Source organism: Pinus tabuliformis, chromosome 7 (assembly GCF_031772625.1).
Source record: "Pinus tabuliformis cultivar Carrire ecotype Pingquan chromosome 7, CPIR1, whole genome shotgun sequence".
NCBI lineage: Eukaryota > Viridiplantae > Streptophyta > Pinopsida > Pinales > Pinaceae > Pinus > Pinus tabuliformis.
This window is the reverse complement of record NC_142293.1, coordinates 767,302,648-767,326,316: the sequence shown is the minus strand read 5'-3', so window position 1 is coordinate 767,326,316 and position 23,669 is coordinate 767,302,648.

The following is a 23,669-nucleotide window of genomic DNA, read 5'->3' as shown; positions in this document are numbered from 1 at the left end:
TCATCCATTTCTCCAAATATCCAAAGAGTCTGTGACAATTATTCCAAGGTATTTGAGACTTCGAAATGTCTACAACCTATTCGCAATATTAATCATGTCATTCAATTGATTGTAAGAAGTGTTCCTCCAAACATCAGAGCTTACAGATATTCCTATGCCCAAAAGAGTGAAATTGAACGTATGGTTGCAAAAACACTAGAGGCAAGTATAATTCAACGTAGTCAAAGTTCTTTCTCTTATCCCGTAGTATTGGTGCACAAGAAGGTTGGATCATGGTGTATGTGTCCAAATTATAGAGAGCTCAATGAGATCACTATTAAAGATAAATTTCTCATTCTTGTCATTGGTGAATTGTTGGATGAACTAAATGGAACAATTTAATTCACCAAGTTGGATCTTTGCTCAGGATATCATCAAATTAGAATGAAGACAAAAGGCATTCTAAAAAACAACGTTCATAACTCATTAAGGTCATTATGAATTTTTGGTCATGCCTTTTGGCCTTACGAATGCACCTCCCACATTTCATGGTTTGATGAATTCCAATTTCAAACCCTTCCTTAGAAAACTTGCATTAGTAATTTTTGATGATATACTAATATACAATAAGTCCTGGAAAAATCATGTTCAACATGTTGATAGGGTGCTCAAACTATTGGAGGAGAAATAATTGTATGTAAAACTTTCAAATGTTTCTTTGGGGTACAAGGAGTGGAATATTTGGGTCATATTGTATCTCATGAGGATGTTAAGATAGACCCTCACAAAATTAAAGCTATAAAGGAGTGGAAAATATCCACAATCTGAAAGCATCTTCAAGGTTTTCTTCGGTTGACAGAGTATTATCCCAAGTTTGTTAAGAATTATGGGAGAATAGCAGCACCACTAACAACATTACTAAAGAAAGATGCATTTTTTTGGACTCCAGAACCAACTAAGGCCTTTGAACATATTAAAGAGGCAATGTGCCGAGCTCGAGTCTTAGCTACACCAGACTTCACAAAAACATTTATTGTGGAATGTGATGTCTTAGAAATGGCATTGGTGTTGTTTTAATGCAAGAAGGAAAACCCATTCCTTTTGAAAGTTGTCCAATCAAAGGAAAGCATTTACACAAACCTATTTATGAGAAGGAAATGTTGGAAATACAACATGCTTTGAATACATGACACCCTTAACTAATGGGAAGACACTTAAAGGTAAAAGAAAATCATGATAGTCTTAAATACTTATTGGAACAAATATTATCTTTAAAAGAGAAGCAAAAATGGGTCACAAAGATGTTGGGTTATGACTTTGAAATCATCTACAAGAAATGGAAGCAAAATGTTGTTGTGCATGGACTCTCAAGAAGGGATGAGGATGTGGAAGCATTGCTGTGTGCCATTTCTATTATCTAACCTGATTGGATAACTAAAGCAATGGATGAATGGAAGAATGACAAAGTTGTTTGGACACTCATTCAAAACTTCCAACAAGATTCCAGTGCATCTAATACATTTATCTGGAAAAATGATTCACAATGGTGCAATGATCACTTATATCTATGTAAGAACTCCCAACTCAAACAAAAGGTTATTTGGAATTGCACACATCTCTTATGGGAGGGAACTCAAGATTTTTAGAATCTTACCCTAGGGTCAAGAAGGATTTTTTTCTTCTTTTCTCTGATGGCCTTAAATATGCTATTCTAAAGTTTGTGGCTGAATGTTTGGTTTACCAGCAAAATAAAGTGGAGACAATTAAGACCCGAAGTCTTTTAAAACCATTATCCATTCCAAGTCAAAATTGGAAGGAGGTATTAATGGATTTTATCATAGGTTTACCCAAGTTTGAAGGAAAAAGTGTCATCATGGTGGTAATTGATAGACTTACCAAGTATGCACACTTTTGTGCACTATCTCATCCTTTCTAATCTAGTACAATTGCTACTGCATTTGTGGAAGTAGTTTAAAAGCTACATGGAAACCCAAATATTATTGTAAGTGACAAAGATCCCATTTTTACTGGAAATTTTTGGACAAAATTATTTTATTGTCTTCGTACTCAATTAGCTCATAGCTCATCTTATCATCCTCAATATGATGGGAAAATTGAGATAGTGGACAAATGATTGGAAGGATATATTCGTTGCTTTGTATATGGTAAACAAACACAATGGGTCAAGTGGTTACCTCTAGAAAAAACGACGGTATAACAATTCCTTCCATACCGCATCAAAAATAACCCCATTTAGGGCACTTTGTGGATATCATTCACCGTCCATCACATCATCTTTAAGAGACAATTATAAGGTTCAAGCAGTGGAAGATCACATCGAGCATTAACAACAAGTTCTCCAACTCTTAAAGGATAACTTGACTTTGGCACAAAATCAAATGAAACAAGAGGCAAATCAACATTGCAGTGAAAAAAGTTTTGATGTGGACGACTGGGTATTTTTGCGGCTACAACCATACAAACAAATGCCCTTTAAGTAAGTTAAGAAGGATAATAAACTATCACCCAAGTACTACGACCCTTATACGATGTTGCAAAAGATTTGTACTATGGCATACAAATTGGATTTTCCTGCATCTTCATGAGTACACCCAGTTTTCCACGTTTCATGCTTAACGAAGGTTATAAGTGACAAGCTCTCAATTCAAACTATATTTATAGAACTTGATGAGGAAGGAAAAATCATATTGGAGCCTGAAGCAATCAAGAAAAAAAGAATCCGAGAGCTATGAAATCAATCAATTTCGAAGTATCTCATTAAGTGGTAAAATTTGTTGGCATTATGAATTCAGTGTTGTCCTTGATGGCAACCTACCTGATGAGTTGTCCTTGATGACAACATATTTGATGAATGAAAACCTACTTGATAAGTTGTCTCTTGATGAAAATATACTTGTTGAAGGTATAAACATGATGTGTTTACAGACGTGACAGAGTGTTTTGAAAAATGCATGGTTCGGAGGCAGAGGAATGATAAAATTGGAAGTTCAAGAACTATACGCGGGTTCGTCAAGGCCAAGTCTCGTATACACGCGAGATTAAAGAAGAAAAGGCGCGTATGGTTTCTACACCATGGTATTGGCCCATAGTAGTGAGCACGACAATGAATATTGATCCCGTCAAAGAAAACCATTGGCTGGAGTATGTATTTGACCCATGGTACTGAAAAATGCTAAAATATATAAGGTGGTGAAGATTAAAGTGTGTTGGGTGTGCAAGTGATTGAAATTTTATGAATAGTTAGATCTAAAGAAAATATGCATGTTATGGGCTTTTGATGCTTCGCTTGATCTAAACTAAGTATGCACTTGAGAATTTGATGATGGATAAGATCCAATAGATCTGAAATAATTATGCACCGATGAATACAATGATGGATCAGGATCATGAGACCTGAAATGACTTTCCATTGTATGATATTCTCATGCATTGATTAGATCTAAGTAGTGACGCATGTTTTTATCTCTGAATATTATGATTATGATCTGGGTCTTTTTGAAGTTTTGAAGAGTAGTGCAATTTTAGGTCAAAAATTGCAAATCTATACACAGGTTGGTCTCGGTAAAGTCACGTATACATGTGGGTTCGCTTCTTCAAAGTCGTGTATATAAAGGAAGGGTTTTTGTTCATAAATGACTGATCAACTTGATTAGTGTTGTTGTATCTCTTTTGTCTGTCAATGATGTCCTCATGTTGATCTAGGTTGAATGTCTGAAGTAGAACTGATTGAATGATGAAGTTTAATTTGGTTACATGTTGATTGATTGAAAATATTATTGATGTTTCTAATTGTATGAGGGTTTTGTAAGCTAACAAAATTTTTCAGAATATATTTGGTCAACTCTGTGTCTGATTCAGAATTACAAGTTTTCAGTTTTTAGTAAATTAAGATCTTTACACAGGTTGCTCTACAACAAAGCATGTATACACACGGGTTTGCTGCGGTAAAGTAGCGTATTCATTTTGATAGATGGTTGATCAGGATTTGCAGTAATAGAATGTGGTTTTTGTAATGTGCAGTATGATGTTTGATATTCTAGTTACAATGATTTGTATGTTCCAGTTGATTGGTTGAGTTATTTATTAAGTTTTATTTGTTTGGGTTTCAATGATTGGTCGATTCAGTTGTGTCGGTTGATTCAGTTGTGTCAGAGATTGATGATTGTGTTACAGTGATGAGTTACAGTTTTTTTATTGATATTGAGCTTAAGTGTTGGTAATGGGTCTAGTCTAAAATTTGATGAAACATGGCCTATAAGTTATGATGTGTTGTAGCAGGTGGATCTAGTGTAAAAATTTATGAAAATTGGTCCACGGATGTTGCTGAGGGTTGGGGCCTTCAGTGAGGAAGTCGAAGCTTCCTGCCAATAGTAGCTGGTAAGCAGATCAGGGGGTTGGAGCTCACTTCCAGTAGGAGATGGAGAACGAGTGAAGGTTGTAGACTTCTGCAGGTGGGTGTCTACGTACTGGTATGAGTCTGCACTAGTACAAGATTGTAAAAAGCTTTTTCTTTATATTAAAAAGAAGACAAAGACTACAACAGCAGGTGGTTTTTTCCCGCATTTGATTTCCACCTTAAATCTTGGTTTTCATGTGTGTTGCTTATGTATGATGGTTTATTTTGTTCTTGTAACACATGGTTATTGTTTATCTAATGTTTAATAAAGTATTGATGCACTGGCTTAAGACTAACATATGATGAAACATTAGTTTACTGGATGTATGCTAGTTGTCTTAAGAACAGTCGCGTACACACGCCGGTTCCTTTTAGTAAAGTCGCGTATAAAAATCAGAATATGAAATGAAAAATTATTGATTTGAAAATACTGATCGACACCCCCCCAGTATTTTTCCCAACAATTGGTATCAGAGGAGGTCCTTTGGCAGAAGCTTGATCGCTTGAAGGAGATCCATCGAGACAATGGGAAAGAAGCAAAAGAAGAAAGCACCTCAAAAGAAGAAGACATCTCAAAGAGACAGTGAAAGTGTTAGAGATGATTGGCTATTAGATGGAAGCAAATATTCAGATTCAGAATCACCTCAGAATGAAGATGATCAAGCAAAAGAATTATCAGGTACTGATTTTTGGTCCTTTGTTGATACCTTTCCCTGTTCATGCAATATTGAAGATAATGAATATGACAATGAAACAACTGAATTTTCTCTTATGGGTAAAAGTGAAAGAAATCTAATGACCATAGAAGTAGAAGTTAAAAGGCTCATAGATAAAATTATAGATCAACAAGATCTATTTGATAAAAGGGAATGTACCTATAACGAAGAGGTCACCAAGTTAAAAACTCAGTTGGAGGAAGAAAACAAAATAAGGAAGAAATACAAGGAAAAGGAAGATCAATGCCAAAGGTTGCAGGATGAAGTAACATCATTGAGAAATCAAGTGAATGAAAAGGATACAACAACCAAGGGACTTAAAAAAAGAACCAGTTTCTGTAAAGGTCTTGAAGCTGAGGTCGTCTCTCTAAAAGAAGATCTTGAAAAATCAAATAATAAGAATGAAAAACTTCTTCAAGCATTTGAAAGACAAGAAAATGAGATTCTCAAATTAAAACAACAAGTGGAGGAAGGAAGAAAGATTGAAGAAATCATGAAGAAGCAATATCTAGAAAAGGAAAAAAAATATCAGGTTGAGGTAAATATCCTAAAAGGTAAATTACAATAAAAGGATAAACTTTTGCGATTTCAAGATAGTACTAAGATTTTGGATAATATTCCTAGTAGTCAAAGGTTTCCTGCCATCAAATCTAGTCTTGGTTTTCTTGAAACTGTTAAAGGTGAATCTAGCTCACAGGCTGAGGCAAGGAATTCTAATACAAAATATGAAATGCTCAATAAGGAGATAAGAAGTCAACCCCATCAACAACCAAGGAAAGAAAGTTTTCAAAGGAAATCATTGACTCCTAACTATAGAAGTGTTAATTGATTTTTTCCTCTGATCAATAATGTTAAATGTTCTATATGTCATAATTTTGGACATGTTGCAGCTAGTTGCAGAAGTATAATGTTTCAAGCTAATAACTGTCTCACAGAAAGATCATCAGCTTCCAGGTACTTTAAGGGATATTGTTTTTCTTGCAATATGTTTGGTCACAAAGCCATTAATTTCAATAGAAGGAATATGAAACATATTAGATGTTATGCTTGTAACAAGTTTGGGCATGTAAAAAAAGAATGCAGGAACAAGTCCATGGATTGTCATAGACAATATGGTAAGCAACCAAATAAGAACATTGATATAAGAAAATATGAAAAAGATGGATCCACCAATAAGCAAGAAAAGGAAGAACATATAAGGTGTGGTCTTGCTCTCTACTCATTCAAAGATGAAGACGAATGGGGCATAGATAGTGGATGTTCTCATCACATGACTGGAGATAAGAGTAAAATGGAGTATCTCATGAAGAACTGTCATGGTAATGTAATTCTTGGAACTGATGTTTCAACAAAAGTTATGGGACCAGGTACAGTTAGAACAAACTCAGGGGGAGCTAAAAGTGTGAAATCTCAGTGTTTCACTTTATGTACACGGATCTTATGAAGACAAGTCGTGTGTATACGCGAGTTTTAAACTGCACAGTCGTGTATATTTTGGTTTGATGAAGAAACAGTGGGACAGACTCAGTTAAGGGTTTGATATGGTTCAGTCAATTATTAATTGTCTTTTCTGTTTTTATGGTTGATGATTACAGTTTGTTGATGCTATTTAGAATTTCTTTTGGCCCTCATAAGTTGTTGATGACTTGATGTATAACTAGTTGATGATGATGCCTTGATGATTCTTACTGATATATGAAATGATCAGATCTGATAGTGAACAATTGGCACAGGTTCAGGGGGAGCATTTGCTATGCTTCTAATAATGCATTGTTGGCATTATGTTTGCTTTAGAAGTCCTTGGTACGTAATGATGCTTATCAATGGTGATGATTCTTATGTTGTTGAAGTGTTTAAATGATGCATCATGCTATGTTGTGGTCATGGATTGCCTATGATGAAATCACGTATGACACTTATATATTGCTTAAGCCACACAGTTGTTTTGATGCTACTGATAAGATTTATGGATGACTCTTTTGATGATGCATATAGTACATACGTTATGGTGATCTTCATAATTGCAAGGAGAAAAACAAAGCTTGAGTACACAACTTCATTATTTGATAATGATAAGTGTCACTCATTACTTTTATGTTGTTGTCATCATGCCTTCAAAGATGCGTAAATTTCATATGGTACAATTATGGATGAGGATTCCTATAGTTCTTGGCTCTCTCATGGTATATTGTTCGAGGATTGTTGCTTTTGATGGTATCAAGAAAGTTTGACAAATGATTGTGAGCTCATGGTTTGCTTTTCTCTTTGATGAGAAGCTAGATACATATTGCTATCTCTATGATGGATACATTATTGATAAGGATCACATGGATGATTACTTAAGTTGCATATTGGTAAATGATGTTGGTATAAAATATCTTCTTGTATGAAGAAAATTGGCCAAGAGAATGGTGTTATTGCAAGTTTCATGAAGACATGGCTATTTGGAGACATGGCTTACTTAGTCACATAATGATGATGATGTTGTGGTCATGGATGCTGACTATGATGCTTTCACATGTATATGGTTTTGTGAAGATATAGGCATTACTGCTTGGAGATATGGCATATTCTTGGTTGATTCATGAAAGGCTATGTTTTTTATGAACATAGATTAAGGCTTTTTCTACTAAGGAAAAAGAGAAATTTGATCTTGATAAGGTCAAGAGGATGAGTTGTTAGTAGATATATATGAAAATTTGTATGCGGCATACTTAGTCACAAGTTGATGATATTAAAGCTACATTGTCTTATCTTGCGAATTGATGATGAACATATAAAGGTTATTGTTCATGATGCTGCTGACAGATGCTTATGGTGCAGATCATATATGGTGTATGATAGTTGATGATAACTATCATGGTCTTGTTTAGGTCTTTGTTATAAATTCCATTTGATGTAAAGGTCATTGATGTACTCATTGTAAAATTTAGACATGTATGGACTATTGTGGTCAAGTCCTTTTGGACATATGATGAATTTTGAAACCCCACTATGTTTGAGAAGTTGATGTAATAATGATGTCAAATGTACAAAACCACTGTGATTGGTTGATTGATGTAAGTTTTTGGTGATAGGACACATTTTATCATTCAAATAATCATGTACTTCATTGTACATCTGTCAAAGATTGCAGCATGTGCTCAGGGGGAGCATGATTAGAGAATTCAGCATGTGCTCAGGGGGAGCATGGTTAATATTCATATTCAACAGTTTAGATATGGAAGTCTTCATTCAACATTGGTCAGCCCTTTGCCCTTGATGTAAAAGGGGGAGAGTAGCTTGGTGTTTGGGTTGATGTTTGGAAATTTTGGTGCTTGTCTTGATGTATTTACAGGTTGTGTTGACCAAACACCAAAGTGGTTTCCATCAAGTCCAAAGGGGGAGATTGTTGGCATTATGAATTAGGTGTTGTCCTTGATGGAAACCTACTTGATGAGTTGTCCTTGATGACAACCTATTTGATGAATGGAAACTTACTTGATAAGTTGTCTCTTGATGAAAATCTACTTGTTAAAGGTATAAACATGATGTGTTTATAGATGTGACAGAGTGCTTTGAAAAATGCATGGCAGTTCAGAGGCAGAGGAATGATAAAGTTGGAAGTTCAAGAACTATACGCGGGTTCGTCAAGGCCAAGTCATGTATACACGCGAGTTTAAAGAAGAAAAGGCGTGTATGGTTTTTGCACCATGGTATTCTAAATACTAGGGGTCTTTACCATGGTATTGGCCCATAGTAATGAGCGCGGAAACGAATATTGATCCCATCAAAGAAAACCATTGGCTGGAGTATGGTTTTGACCCGTGGTATTGAAAAACACTAAACTATATAAGGTGGTGAAGATCAAAGTGTGTTGGGTGTGAAAGTGATGGAAATTCTACAAATAGTTAGATCTAAAGAAAATATGCATGTTATGGGCTTTTGATGCTTTTCTTGATCTAAACTAAGTATGCACCTGAGAATTTGATGATGGATAAGATCCAATAGATCTGAAATAATTATTCACTGATGAATACAATGATGAATCAGGATCATGAGACCTGAAATGACTTTCCATTGTATGATCTACTCATGTATTGACTAGATCTAAGTAATGACACATATTTTTATCTATGAATATTATGGTTTGGGTCTTTCTGAAGTTCTGAAGAGTAGCGCAATTTTAGGTCAAATTTGCAGATCTATACGTAGGTTGGTCTCGGTAAAGTCGCGTATACATGCAGGTTCGCTTTTTCAAAGTCGCGTATATAAAGAAAGGGTTTTTGTTCATAAATGACTGATTAACCTGGTTAGTGTTGTTGTATCTCTGTTGTGTGTCAATGATGTCCTCATGTTGATCTGGGTTGAATGTCTGAAGTAGAACTAATTGAATGATGAAGTTGACTTTGGTTACATGTTGATTGATTTAAAATATTATTGATGTTGTTGACTGCATGAGGTTCTATAAGCTAACAAAATATCTCCGGTCAACTCTGTGTCTGATTCAGAATTACAAGTTTTTAGTTTTCAGCGTATTAAGATCTATACGCAGGTTTCTCTACAACAAAGCGCGTATACACGTGGGTTTGCTGCGGCAAAGTAGCGTATACATTTTGACAGATGGTTGATAAGGATTCACAGTAACAAAATATGGTTTTTGTGGTGTGCAGAATGATGTTTGATATTCTGGTTATAGTGATATGTTTGTTCTAGTTGATTGGTTGAGTTTTTTTATTAAGTTTGAGTTGTTTGGATTTTAGCGATTGGTCGATTCAGTTGTGTCAAATATTGATGATTGTATTATAGTGATGAGTTAGAGTTTGTTTATTGATATTGAGCTTAAGTGTTGGCAATGGGTCCAGTCTGAAAATTTGATTAAATGTGGCCTACAAGTTATGATGTGTTGTAGCAGGTGGATCTAGTGTGAAAATTTATGAAACGTGGTCCACAAATGTTGCTGAGGGTTGGAGCGTTCAGTGAGGAAGTCGAAGCTTCATACCAGTAGTAGCTGGTAATCAGATCAAGGGGTTGGAGCTCCCTTCTAGTAGGGGTTGGAGCTCCCTTCCAGTAGGGTCTGGAGAATGAGTGAAGGTTGTAGCCTTCTGCAGGTGGGTGCATGCGTACTGGTATGAGTTTGCACCAGTACAAGATTGTAAAGAGGTTTTTATTAATATTAAAAAGAAGACGAAGACGACAACAACAGGTGGTTTTTTCCCGCATTGAGTTTGCACCTTAAATCTTGGTTTTCATGTGTGTTGCTTATGTGTGATGGTTTATTTTGTTCTTACAGCACATGATTATTGTCTATCTAATGTTTAATAAAGTACTGATACACTGGCTGAAGACTAACATATTATGAAACATAAGTTTACTGGATGTACGCTAGTTGTCTTAAGAACAATCATGTACACACGCGGGTTCCTTTTAGTAAAGTCGCGTATAGAAATCATAATATGAAATGAAAAATTATTGATTTGAAAATATTGATTCAACACCCCCCCCCCCCCCCCCCCCCCTCAGTATTTTTCCCAACAGAATTTACCTACTAAAGATTCCACATGGGTGGATGAGCATTTCATAAAGAAGCATCCAAAACTACTCAAGTGTTGAGGAAAACACTTTTTTGAAGGAGAGGCACATGTTAGGTGCCTATAATACTAGTGTAGCCCCCATACTGTTATTGTTGTGCCCTATAGAAGCCCACTATTGTTAATGTTGAGTTGTTACATTATTATTGTTATGTTGGCCCTGATTATATTTTGACCTTTTAGACTCATATATACCAAGGGGGTCTTTTCATTTGAATCATCCAAGAATTGTTCATTTATGTGATGTAAAGGGAGGTTGCCCCCTTGAAGTGGCTTATTATCTAGTCGTTTATCTATCTTTTCTTATTTTTTGTGTTATTTTTGATATGATACATAACAAAGAGACATGTTGAGAACAAATGGTGAATGACATAATGACAATTTGCAAAAAGAATGATGGAGAAGAGGATATAATGTATGAAATCAAGCATGCGTATTTTCAAGCATCACATACTCAAGTATGCAATGGTGGAATTATTGTGGAATTATTGTTAATCATGTGTAATTGGGCATATCATTATAAGACCTTGTATAGGCATGTGTACTTTTGGCTTTTTAGTTCATTAGTGGAAGGTGTAAATGTAAACTTAGATGACATATAAAGGAGGGGATATTGTAATTGTGGATAATTGGTTATAAACTTCAAGGAGGATCAATGTTTAACTTGAGTCAGGATTAAAGGTGGAAATTTTAAGTTAATCTTGATTTGATCATGAGTGGAATAAACTAACATTGAATAGGTTGATGATGGGTTTATTATTGATGGTTATGGACCTATGGTACTCACTTTTGATTGATCCTATTTTTAGTTTTGGCATACTCTAATATAAAGTTCCTCAAGTGGTTAGTGTTAACTTGATTGACCATGATTTGAATGGATTGGACTAGGGATTAACAAAGATAACTTTGTCGTTGAGTTTTCAAGGCAAATCATCAATGTTTGTTTTGTGTTTACATTATGTTTGTTTTATTACACTCATTGAATAGATTGGAGATTACAATCCAAAGTTGTGGAGCAGGTGAAGATTAAAGTCCAATGAAGAATGAAGAAGAGAAAACATGATTCAAATTTTTTGAATATGGAAAGGAATCCAACTCAATTATTTTTGGTAAATGCAAGAAATCGATTAAAGATGATTAACACATTCATAATCAACAATATGGACACTGATTAAATTGATCATTTAAAAAATATATTTAAAATAAAAATGAATAAAAATAATATATATTATAATAAAGTTGTAAATAGAATTTAAAAGTAAATATAAAAAGCTTAAAACTCTCATATTGAACCCCAAATCTAAGTATGTAGAGTCAAAGTCCCAATCTAGTAAAGTGTGAATATATGATTCCTATATCCCAAGGCTCACTTATTTTTTTCTTAAAAATGAACATTTTTCACCTTGTCCTTCAACTTTGAGCAGTTCAAGAAGACTTTTACTCCAACTTTGACAACTTGGTGAAAAGATTGTCCTAACAAAAATCACATTTGGCTCACGAAGATTCACTATTATAATTTCCCTTTTAACTTAATTTTATTTTTTTTCTAATCCATGAGGTGTAGCTAATTGGTATCTATGGAGTTTAGTCTTCATTAGGTCACTTGTTCAAATCTCATGGGGAGGGGTTGAAGTGGAAGCCACTTATGGGGGATAAAAACTATCCCCTGGGGCATCTAGACTTGACTAAGCCTTGCACAACCCTAGTGACAACATCCCATAAGTGGGAAGATCATTCTTCCATCCAACATTCATGTTGGCCTCAACCAAGGCTTATCCTAGTTGCATTTTAATAGAAATGTCCTAATTCTTGTTTAAGTGGGATTGAAACTCCCAACACATGTCATTTTAGGGATGCTTAAGTATAATTCATATAAAAATATTATGGGAATTGAATATGCTCAAGTTATAATCAACTCCTTATATTGATTCAAAATATGTAAATAGTAAATTTATGATTACATGATGGGAATTAAGTGTTATTGGCAGAGTTACAATGCCCCATATCGTAAAATGTGAAAATTCATTGTAAATATTTTAGTATGGATTCCTAGTGTGGAGCTTAAGGTCAAGGCTTGATTTATAAATGTGAATATATGGACCATGTGATAAGCTTGCCATAGTAGACTCAAGCTTTGTAAATATTTACATTGAAATGTAATATATAAAATGGTTCAAGTTGGTTGCTAGAAGCACATGAAATAAAGGGGCTATGATTCCACCAAAGGGGAAGAGGAAAGAGGGCCTAAGCGAAAGTGAATCCTATATTATCAAGTGTTAACCTTATATTCCATATCCTTTACTCCATGTGTCTTAAATAGAACCAACTACTTTCATCAACTCATTGGACCAATCACTTAATGCATGTAAGGAACTTGATGGGGAAACCTCCCGTGTAGTTATGAAGCATGGGTAGGGGATAATGTAAGAGAATTATGTCTCCGCTGTTAGAAGTGATGTCAACCTTTGAAACACCCTATCCTTTAATTAATTATGTTAATGATGCACGTGCACTGGGCAAGTAAATGTAAATGGGTCAAAAAGACTTGGAACAATTGTAATATTCATCTTTATTAATATATATTAATTGCCAAAGATGAAGAAGACAACAACCAACATGGATCTTGATACTAAGAGAAAAGTTGCAAGGGGAATTTGGGAAGTTTCCTATCTGACCCTAAATTAATTGTTATGATTTCTGACCTATTGCTTGAGCTACTTAACTACTAATGGTTATGAGAAGAATGTTGGGGCGGGGACAAGAATGGTACCAAACTACTCCAAAGGCATGGGCTACATACCCATTATGTAGAATTTATATTAACCATATAGCCCAAGGAAAAAGGACCCAAATTATCATGAATGGTAGTATGTGCATATGGGGAATAAGCACTATCAGAAGGCAGAATAGAGCAGAGCAAATAGACAAAAGTTATAGAATGTGAATGGACGAGTAGAGAGATTAGAGAGTAACAAAGAATGGTTATGGACTAGTGAATGTGATCTTGTGTGAAAGCCTGAGTAACTTATGAAGAGCATCCAAAATCACACAAGGATTCTAAGTCTATCGATCTAAATAGAAAGCAATAGAAAAAATCCTTTTGAGATGCACCATCCTATGCAGAGTTGTGGGATTTACAAATTGGTTAAGGAAGTCAGTGTTAAAGCCTTTAGCTAGAGCTAGAGGGACACTTGTAATTAAGAAAGGGATTGAGTAATATATATGCACAAAAATCACTAAAGAGGGAAGCATCAAGGGACTATTGACTTAAAGAAGGGCTCCCTTTGTGTTGTGCTAGCCAAGATACATATAACAAGCCCTGTCTCAATGGTTGAAATACAACATATTTAATCCCTGTCATTGAAGGAGAGTAACCTTCATGTTCTCTAACTTGATGTGAACTTAGTTGAACCTTGAAAGAGGCTTCCTCTCAAGGCATCAAATCTAGCTTAGGGGTGGCCAACAGCAAGAAAGATTGTAGTCTAGTTGAGCCTATGGTGGGGTGGAACATGCTCTCCCTTCTTCAATTGACAACAACCTTAAGTGAATCAAATAAGTGTACTTTTTCCTTGCTAATTAAATGAATTTTTTTGTTCATTGTTTGATGGTTATTGCTATGCTGCATTATTGTGTGTTTTGTAATGATGAGGTGAAGTATGTTTTCTTATACCGATACATATATTATGTTGTAGAGAAAAATCGGAAGTTTGATTTAAGCCTAAGGGTCTTCTTATTTTCTGACAGTGTGCCTGGCCATACTAGGCTAGTTATGGAATGGAACAAATGTGCTGTATCTTTGTTTGAATGCGAAGACTTGAAAATCCATCAGTGAGGGGAGACTTTGTTTCCTCCAGAGATAAACTAGAATGATGGCTCCTCTGTGTGTCAAAATCTAGAGTAAACATTGTGATGTTTATAGTTTGAAATCCAAAGAATGATGGTGATTTTTATCTTATTTGGGTGAAATTGAGAAGACCTAACCATTAACCATCTTATATCTTTCTGTTGCAAAGATGACTTGTTAAAAACAATGTTTGACGATGCTCCATAGGCTAGAGAAGAATTTTGAACTTTCATAAATCTTTGGAAAAGTTCTCTACCCTATTAAAGTCAGTTTCAATCCTTTGAAACTGGATTGGGACTTAGTGAGACAATAAAAAATTGGGGGATGACCCCTTTGAATTTTAGGAATTATTAGTGAAATTTTGGAAATTTGGGGTTTGGATATCCTTGGCCCTAGCCCTTGGTCATATGGTCTGGCAGAGGGTTGTGACCAAGATCTTAGCTAGGAAGGAGCTTAAATCTAGTAGGCATGATATCGAGCTATCAAAGTATTGGGAGTCGAGTCAATGACACATTGAATAACCCCATCATGAATCACTCAATATTGATAGATCCTGATATGCTTGTCAGGAAATGAAGATCGTTTTGTTGATTGTTATTTGTTATTAGTTTAGGTGAGAAGTCAGAATCCTTGTGGAAGTTTAGGATTTAGGAATTAGAGAATTTAGCCCTATCCCCTCGTCACATGGTCTGACAAGGGGCCATGACCAAAAGCTTAGCTAGGAGGTGCTTAAGTATGATAGGCATGATATTGGGTTGTCAGAGTATCGAGAGTCGAGAGTGAGGAAATACTTCGACCAATAAATGATGTGAACCCTCAAAATTGATAGATATGAAACATCTATTAGCCAATGGGGATTACTCCTGACAATTGATAGTCCATTATTATGAATCAACGTATCAAAAATTGGGTGTCAGGAGTATAATGAATAACCCTTATCATGAATCCCTTGATATTGATAGACACGCCAAGGTTGTCAGTTAATAGGAGTATTCTCATCAATTGACGTCTATCAATCAAATTGGGAGAGTGGTTGTGAGTGAAGTTTTATGTTAATCCAATGGTTCAATGAATCTTAGAAACAAAAGGGTTAGTTGATGGATAAGGGGAGTTTTGGTATTTAATGTCCATCATTGAGCATAGACCTATCAGGGCCTCACGCCATCGACTTTTAGGGTATTGGGATGTTAACTTGTTAGGAGATTAGATATTGATTATTAGGAGGTTGGAACACCTGCTATTGGGGTTTCCTCCCAATACCAATAAAATCCGATAGGTTATGATGTGGTAGATGATGTGGCATGGTTGATGACGTAGCCTTATGAGCTAGTGATACGTGGACAAGGGCTTCCATGTGTCTCCACATGGAATGGTATAGATGTTAACGTGGCACTTGGAAGGAAAATATTCAAATGGGAATAAATTTGGATATAGAGCTCGTTGAAAATCTCTTAACAAGCAGAAGATGATGGTTACTTGCAAAATAAGCTTTAAGGTTGTTAAAGGAAGAGGGATTTTGACAATCCCCATGTCCATAGAGTAACATTGGAGGTTGGGTTTGCATACCCCGCATCCTTGAAAAGGAAATATGTGTTTGGTATGTTACAACCTCCATGCCATTTTTAATTCATGCCATGAGGCTCTCATGCAATCACACACCTAGTGGTGTGAGGTGGCTTATGGGAGAGACTATCATGAAAGCCTATTATTGCACAACGCATGTTGGTGCAAGGTGTCTTGGGATAATTCATGCCAATAAATAAGAAATCCAATAAGCTCTGGAATAGGCACCTGCCTCTAAGTAATAGATTGCCACATATTATGCGTTATTGTGCATAAATCTATTATGTAATCTTTATTGGTGTGAGGTAGCTTATGGGGAATGCTATCATGGAAGAATGTTGTGTGAAGTCGTGTATGAGAGTGCGTTCATGGTGCGAAACACGAGGAAGCCATCAAGCCATGGAATATGCACCTACTTGTGAGGAAGATGCTACCAACCATTATGCATTATTGTTCATAACTTTATTCTATGAACTAGTCATCCCATGATAAGCGAATATGGATAAAGAGGGCGCATTATGAAGAGAAAGTTTAGAGGCCTTGGTTGATGGGTGTAGAAGGGAAAGAGAGCATAGAGGTTGAGAAGGCTAAGGACCTTGGAATCCTATGTATTTGTTGCTCAATAGAGACTTTAGAATCTAAATAAAACACTTGTAGACAAAACCTAGAAGTTTATGAGAGATTTTTCGGCGTAAATCACAAGAAATTTCATTTGTCGACGCATTAAATTTCTTGTGATTTACGCCGAAAAATCTCTCATAAACTTGATATGGATCACAGAAGCCTCAATTCAACAAAACCTAGAGGGTAAATAATAGATAGAGTCCTTTTGCACACATGAAGAGTGCTAGAGAGAGGAAGGATTCCTTAGGTATGGTGTAGGAAAGAAACAAAGGTCTCCATCTACATTTGGGGATTGTCGAGTAAAGAAGGAGGTATACTCTCCCCTATGTTTTATGTGTGGGGTTGAGATGAAGAGTTCTGAGATTGGCCTAAGGATTGAAATAATTACCTTAAGTGTTATAATATGTATTATTGGCTAAGCATGAGAGCAAATAGGTTATGAGAGAGAGAACCCATAAACCTTGTATGTTTTTCCTATTAGCCTCATAGGCTAACATGTGGGTGGTGTGGAGTACTAAAGAAGGTATGTTTTATTGATTATTTGTCATCTTTTCTTTAAAAACTCATAATCCCTTTGCATCATGAACTAGGTAAATAAGAAGAAATTATGACAAAATCTATGAGATTTGTATGTAACACAAAATAACTAATAATCGCCATTTTCTTATGCAGAAAAAGGGAAAAATGAAAGATTGTCGTCCCAAGGAAAAAGACAGGGCAGAATTAACTACTGCCCCTGCGGCAGGAAACCATATGCAGACAAGGTGATCCAAACTGAAGCGTATCAGCCAAGGAAAGGAAAAGGAGATATCGAATCGGCGCAAGAGAACAAAGGGATAACTGGAATTAACAATTTGGCAAATCCCTCAGGATCCTTTGATCCTGAGGGATCACAATCTTAACTATTTTTGCATCATTGATATCTCCGCTCGGCTGTTATAAAAAGGGGTAGCACTGCTAGCCCAGGGGGCGGTTGTTGTTACTCTTATGTAATTTCTCTTTGTATTTAAAACTTTGATCATTGACTCTCGTTGAGAAGTGATCCACTGTAACTTTGTTTGGATGCTTTAATATAAATCTGGTTGTTGTTCCATCTTTGATCCTAGAATAATCTCAAGCGGTGTCTCCCTGGAGGCTAAGGGCCAGGTCCTGGTGGAACACTTGCTCTTGTACCATTATCTTTAATTCGTGCATGGTTTTCATTATCAACTTTGATCGGTAATCTGGTGTGTTTTGTCATTTTATATTATAGCTCTGTTATATTTGCAATATCGTTTCTGTAAAAGGAAAGTCGTATTATTCATTCTGACTTTATAATGCATTGTTGTTCCTTTAAATCATCGATGTAACATTACTGTTCTTTACAGAATGCTATTGCTGTTCAATTACAGAGTAACTGGGCTGTAACATTCTTAAGTTGGTATTACTGTATTCATCTATGGTTTATACTTAATTATGATTATTGTTCAATTGACATTGTTGTTCCATTACGAATCGCGATCGTTATCCGTTATAACTGAGATTAATATTTGTGGTATCAGAGTCAGATTACTGTTTCTCTCAGTATTAAGGTGTGTTATGTGTGTTATTTATTTCAGTTTACTATACATTCACAATTGGCTCCAAGCGCTCTTCTATATTTCATTGCTAATTGGTTGCCGTTCTATTTCCATTTGCTGTCCGATTTGTTCTTAGAGTAAGGATTGCTCTTTGACTTCTGTAGGATATGATTGCTGCCTTTATTTCCTTAGAGTAAGGTTTCGTTGTTTATCAAGACTAGTTGTTGTTCCATTTCCTAGTTGCTGTTCCATTTCTTGTTATCATTGTTTTGGTGTGCAGAACAATCTGAAACTGTAGTGAGCGTTGACATTTGCCGTCTAGTTCCCAGGTTGATGATCTATTTATCTTTAGTTACATCAGTTTACAGAGGGATGAGTTACTGTTACTAGACCCTTGACTGATAAATTGCTTAGTTTTCTGAATGCATGATTTAGGTTTTAAAGTGCTTTGGTGTAAGTAGATCTTGTTTTAAGCATCCGTTTACTTTTGTATTTTGAGCACTGTATACTAGCATTACTCTGACAAATGACAGCCTCAAGCTGAGTACACTCTTTGAAACAACAAATCGTTCCTGGATTGACAAGTTAATGTGAGGTAATTAGAGGTGAAAAAGACCCTTTTTACGGCTCGACAGGTGGTATTCATAGAAAATTCCTATTGTTATGTGGAAAATTTCTCTTACGTAGCTAATTTCATGGAAAATTTAGTTTCATGTATAAGTATTCTTATGTTGTGTATGAATACACAAAATGAACTTGTTGTTTTACTTGGTACGGATTTGTTACAAGTTTACATGTTTTGCATATATGCATGAATGATTATGTATTAGGATTGAAAACATCATGTAATGAGAATTCTATGCTTATATAATTTTGCGATATCCATTCATTACTTGCACAACACATGCAATTTTATTATTTTCCAAGAATTCATAGATTTAAACTCTATTTTGGATTGATGGATGGATTAAGGTCTTGATGATGATGATGATTAATGTCCACTAAGGCCCATATGGTTTATCAGACCTTAGGAAGGTAATAGATTACTTAGAATTCTTTAGCATTTTATTTCTATGCTCAAAAAGCTTTAAGAGACTCTTTCCAAGATCACCATTATTTGCTAACTTAAAAGGCCAAGAAGGTTGGTAGTGTGACAAATATCTCGAAAATTAGATTGAATTTGAGTATAAGATGGACAATCCAAAGGAAGGTGATTTTCATCTTCAGCGCTCTTAATGTCGCAAAGTTCATTAGCTCTTTCATCCCATGGTGTCTTTGGAATTGAACAATGCCTAGTTTCACTGTGAAGCTCACAAAAATTTGTTCTCATTTTAATAATGCTCGTTTTCTTCTTAACATTAGTCAAGATAAAGAAATATTTTTGATTTTCAAGTTTGGGGTTTGTTATGATCCTTGTGCCTTAAAAATGACAAGAACCCAATAATTACAGTCCTCTTTGTGGGGGAAACCTCCTTTTACATTAAATATAATGTACAAGACAATATTTGATGATTATAAGACTAAGTCTCATTGGTATATATATAGGAGACAAAGGGTATAATTATAATAAAGTGGTATCATGAGGGGTTCTAGCTTGCATAACTATATAATAATCGAAATGCTCTCAATCAATATCTAGGGCTTAGTAAGGGGTTTTATGGTTAACACGGGGCTTATATAGGGCATAACATACCCCTTTCCTTCAAATAATTATTTTCCTTAACACTTGACTATCTATGGGTGTTTCTACATGAACTCATCTTCCCATATAGCTTCTTCCACTAGTAGATTCTTCCATTTGATGAAGTACTCTTTTATTTCTCAATTTCTCAGTTACTTAGTCCTTGTTTCCAAAATCGTTTCTAGTTCTAGTATTACTTTCCCTTCTTCATTAATCTTTGGTAGAATAGTTTGGACTGGGATCTTGTCACCGATTACTTTCCTTAAGAAAGAAACATGGAAGATTGGATCTACATGTGAAGATGTAGGAAACTCCAATTTTTAATCCATACTTCCAATCCTCCATAACACCTTATAGGGGCCATAGTACATCGATGCTAATCTATTGTTTTCTTTTATTTCTTGAGGGGATTTGTTTCTATGGTTGTAGTCTCACAAGTACACAACCCCCCACTTCAAATTCCCTTTCACTATGAAGTTGTTTTACTTGTCATTTCATCCTATTTTGTGTCATAACCAAGTTGTCTTTCAATAGTTTGAGAACCTGTTGTTGGTGCCATATATGGTCTTTAGCTGCTTGAGCCTTTATAGTCTCTTTCAAGGGTGATGTGATGGTTGGAGGATGATATTCATAAAGTTCCATAAATGGTGATATTTTTTATGAGGTATGGAAGGATGTATTTTACCACCACTCTGCCAAGGGGAACCATTTGACCCATTGTGTTTGTTTATCAAATGAAAAGCAACAAAGATATCCTTATAAACACTTATTCACAATCTCAATTTTCCCTTTAGATTGAGGATGGTAAGATGAGTTGTGAGCCAATTAGTATCCAAATAAGAAAACAATTCAATCCAAAAATTTATAGTGAAAATTGGATCTTTGTCACTTACAATAATATTTGTTATTCCTTGTAGATTTTGGATGGTTTCCATGAAATAATTTTCCACAATAGTTTCTTTAAAAGGATGAGAAAAAGAGAAAAAAAATGGGCATACTTTGTCCTTCGATTTACCACTACCATAATGACACTTTTTCCTTCAAATTTGGGAAAAACTATAATAAAATCCATTGAAACTTCTTCCCAACGCTAGCTTGGTATGACTAATGGTTGAAGGAGCACTGGGGTCTTGATAGTGTTTCCCTGATTTTGTTGTAAAACCACACATTCCACCACAAAATTTTGCACATATGCTTTAATACCTTCCTACAAAATATATTTCTTGATGCTATGGTATGTCTGCAAGAACCCTAAATGTCCTCCTACAGTAGAAGTGTGTAATTCAAAAGAACCTTATGTTTGAGTTGAGACTTTTTACATAAGTATAAGCAATCTTGATACCATAACAAATCATTTTTCCACATAAATTTTTCTATTGCATCAGGTTCTTCCTATAGGTATTGAATGGTCTTGCATATCTTCTCATCTTGATGTAATTCTATTCTTGCTTCTTTCATCTAGTCAGATTGTGGAATGGACATAGCACATAGTAAACCATTTGTGTCTTTTGTTAATCTAGGTTGTCATTGATGTCAATATGGTATTGATTGAGATGCCAATATTCTTAAGATACCTGGTTCCAGATGGTGATGCAATGATTCTTGGTAGTTGGTTGACTAGGATAACATCAATGAAGATGGGAAGTCATGAAGAAGTCAAACCACTAATGAACGAAGCCCTAAGAAGTACTTGAATTAACTATGATGTTGCCAAGTGCCAATCATGTGCCTTCATTGATGATCTAGATCCTAAGTGCCAATATACAACCTCGTGATGTGAAGGATTATACTTGATGAAGCCATATTTTTGATGATGTCATACTCTTGAATGACCACACTTAATGATGGTACTTAATGAAGGTTGGAAGATTAGATGATGACATGGAAGATCTCATTTGATGGTTGGAAGACTATCTTACTATCTTGAAACTTTCCTAATGATGAAGCTGCTTGTTGATTTGGGGTAGCAACGTATGTGCTCTAGCCATGAAATTTGGTGGAGAGGTTGGGGCACATAAGATCTCCAATACCCAGAAAGGGTTTGGGTAGATTATAAGTAGATCAAGAGATATTAAAATAATTAATATTTTTAATGGAACCCCAAAGTCTAAACTTAGGGAAAATAAAATATTAATGTGTATTAATATGAATCCATGCTAGAATGGTCCAAAAGACATGGATCAAGCCAGATATAATCTTAGCCATTGATTAGGGACTTAATCTTGGCCGTTGAGATGTCAACAGAAAAAGTATAAGAGGAGGCTTGAGGAGCACTTAGAGAACACACTAAGGGAGACCAATCAGTTCAATTTCTGGAGTAGGGTTTGCTGAGAAATTGAACCAGTGGTCTGGAGAGCAGTTAGGAGATAGTAAGTACGGAATAAAGAGATGGGAGATCAGCATAGAAGAGGCAGATGTAGAGCCAGAGGAAGCCACGCAGAGGTAGCAGAGAATACACAGAGCCAGAAGGGCCTGCGTCATCCACGCAGAGGTTGCAGGAGTGATGCAGAAGCTTAGAGAGACTGCGCAGAGCCTCAATAGGTTGACACAAAGGGTTTTAGGTTGAAGCAGAGGGTTTGAGGCTGTAGCAGAGGTCAGTAGGGCCTACGCTTGGTTTAGAAAGGTGCTATAAGTTTGTCTATTTGTGGGGTTGTACAAGAAAATTGCTGAATAATAAAATCCTCCCTTGCTGCACCGATATTCCAACATTGGGTTTTTCCGGGGAAATTAGTCCAAAATAACTATGTCAATGTGTGCATATGTTTGTTTCTGTATTACAGTGTGATATCTGCAGCAATATTTATTTTAATGTTTGTTGAAGTAATTTCATGAATAACTTATGATGAAATAAGTAGGAAAAATAAATCAGTTGCTGCAGTGATAGAATTTTCACATGGTATTAGAGCAAGTAATTAGAGAAAGAAAGGGAAAATTAGTTATGGGTCAAGACCACGATGTAGAGGCATCCACCTCAGGGGACTCATGCAAATTTTTAGAAGATTAGACAAGAGAGAGAGGTTTCGATTTCTCTATGTTGGCTTCCAGGTTGGAAGAAGAGGTGGCGTGCATGACTAGTGCTGCATCATCAGAAGTATGGTATATAGATAGTGGAGCCTCATGGCATATGACGAGAATCAGGGAGTGTTTCTCAGAATATCAAGAAGAGAAGATGAACTTTCAGATCACCATGGGGAACAAGGCAAAGTGTACTCTAGTACGAAAGGGTAACATAGTTTTTCAGATAGAATCGAGAGAGCGGTTCTGTGTCACAAATGTGCTGCATGTGCCAGGATTGGGGACAAACGTACTTTCCGTGTCACAACTACAAGGCAAGGGCTACGATGTATACTTCATCAAGGAAAAGGTATACGTCAAACACCCGAGCTGGAAAAAGAAAGTGCAGATCGGGATCAAAAGTAATCAATTGTACATATTACAACTAGAATCTCTAATGGCACTAATAGGCAGTCATGGGGACAAAGACTTGAACGAACTATGGCACAGAAGGATGGGTCACTTGCACCATGGACCTATGAGAATTCTTAGGAGCACTATAATAGGAGTTCCGAATCTGAGTACGGAACGAGATGTTATATGCAGGGGATGCGCTCTAGGAAAGTATGCCAAAGCAACATTTCCTAGGAGCAACCTTAGGGCCAAGAGTGTACTAGGATTGATACACTCAGATATCTGCGGACCTATGTCCATAAAAGCAC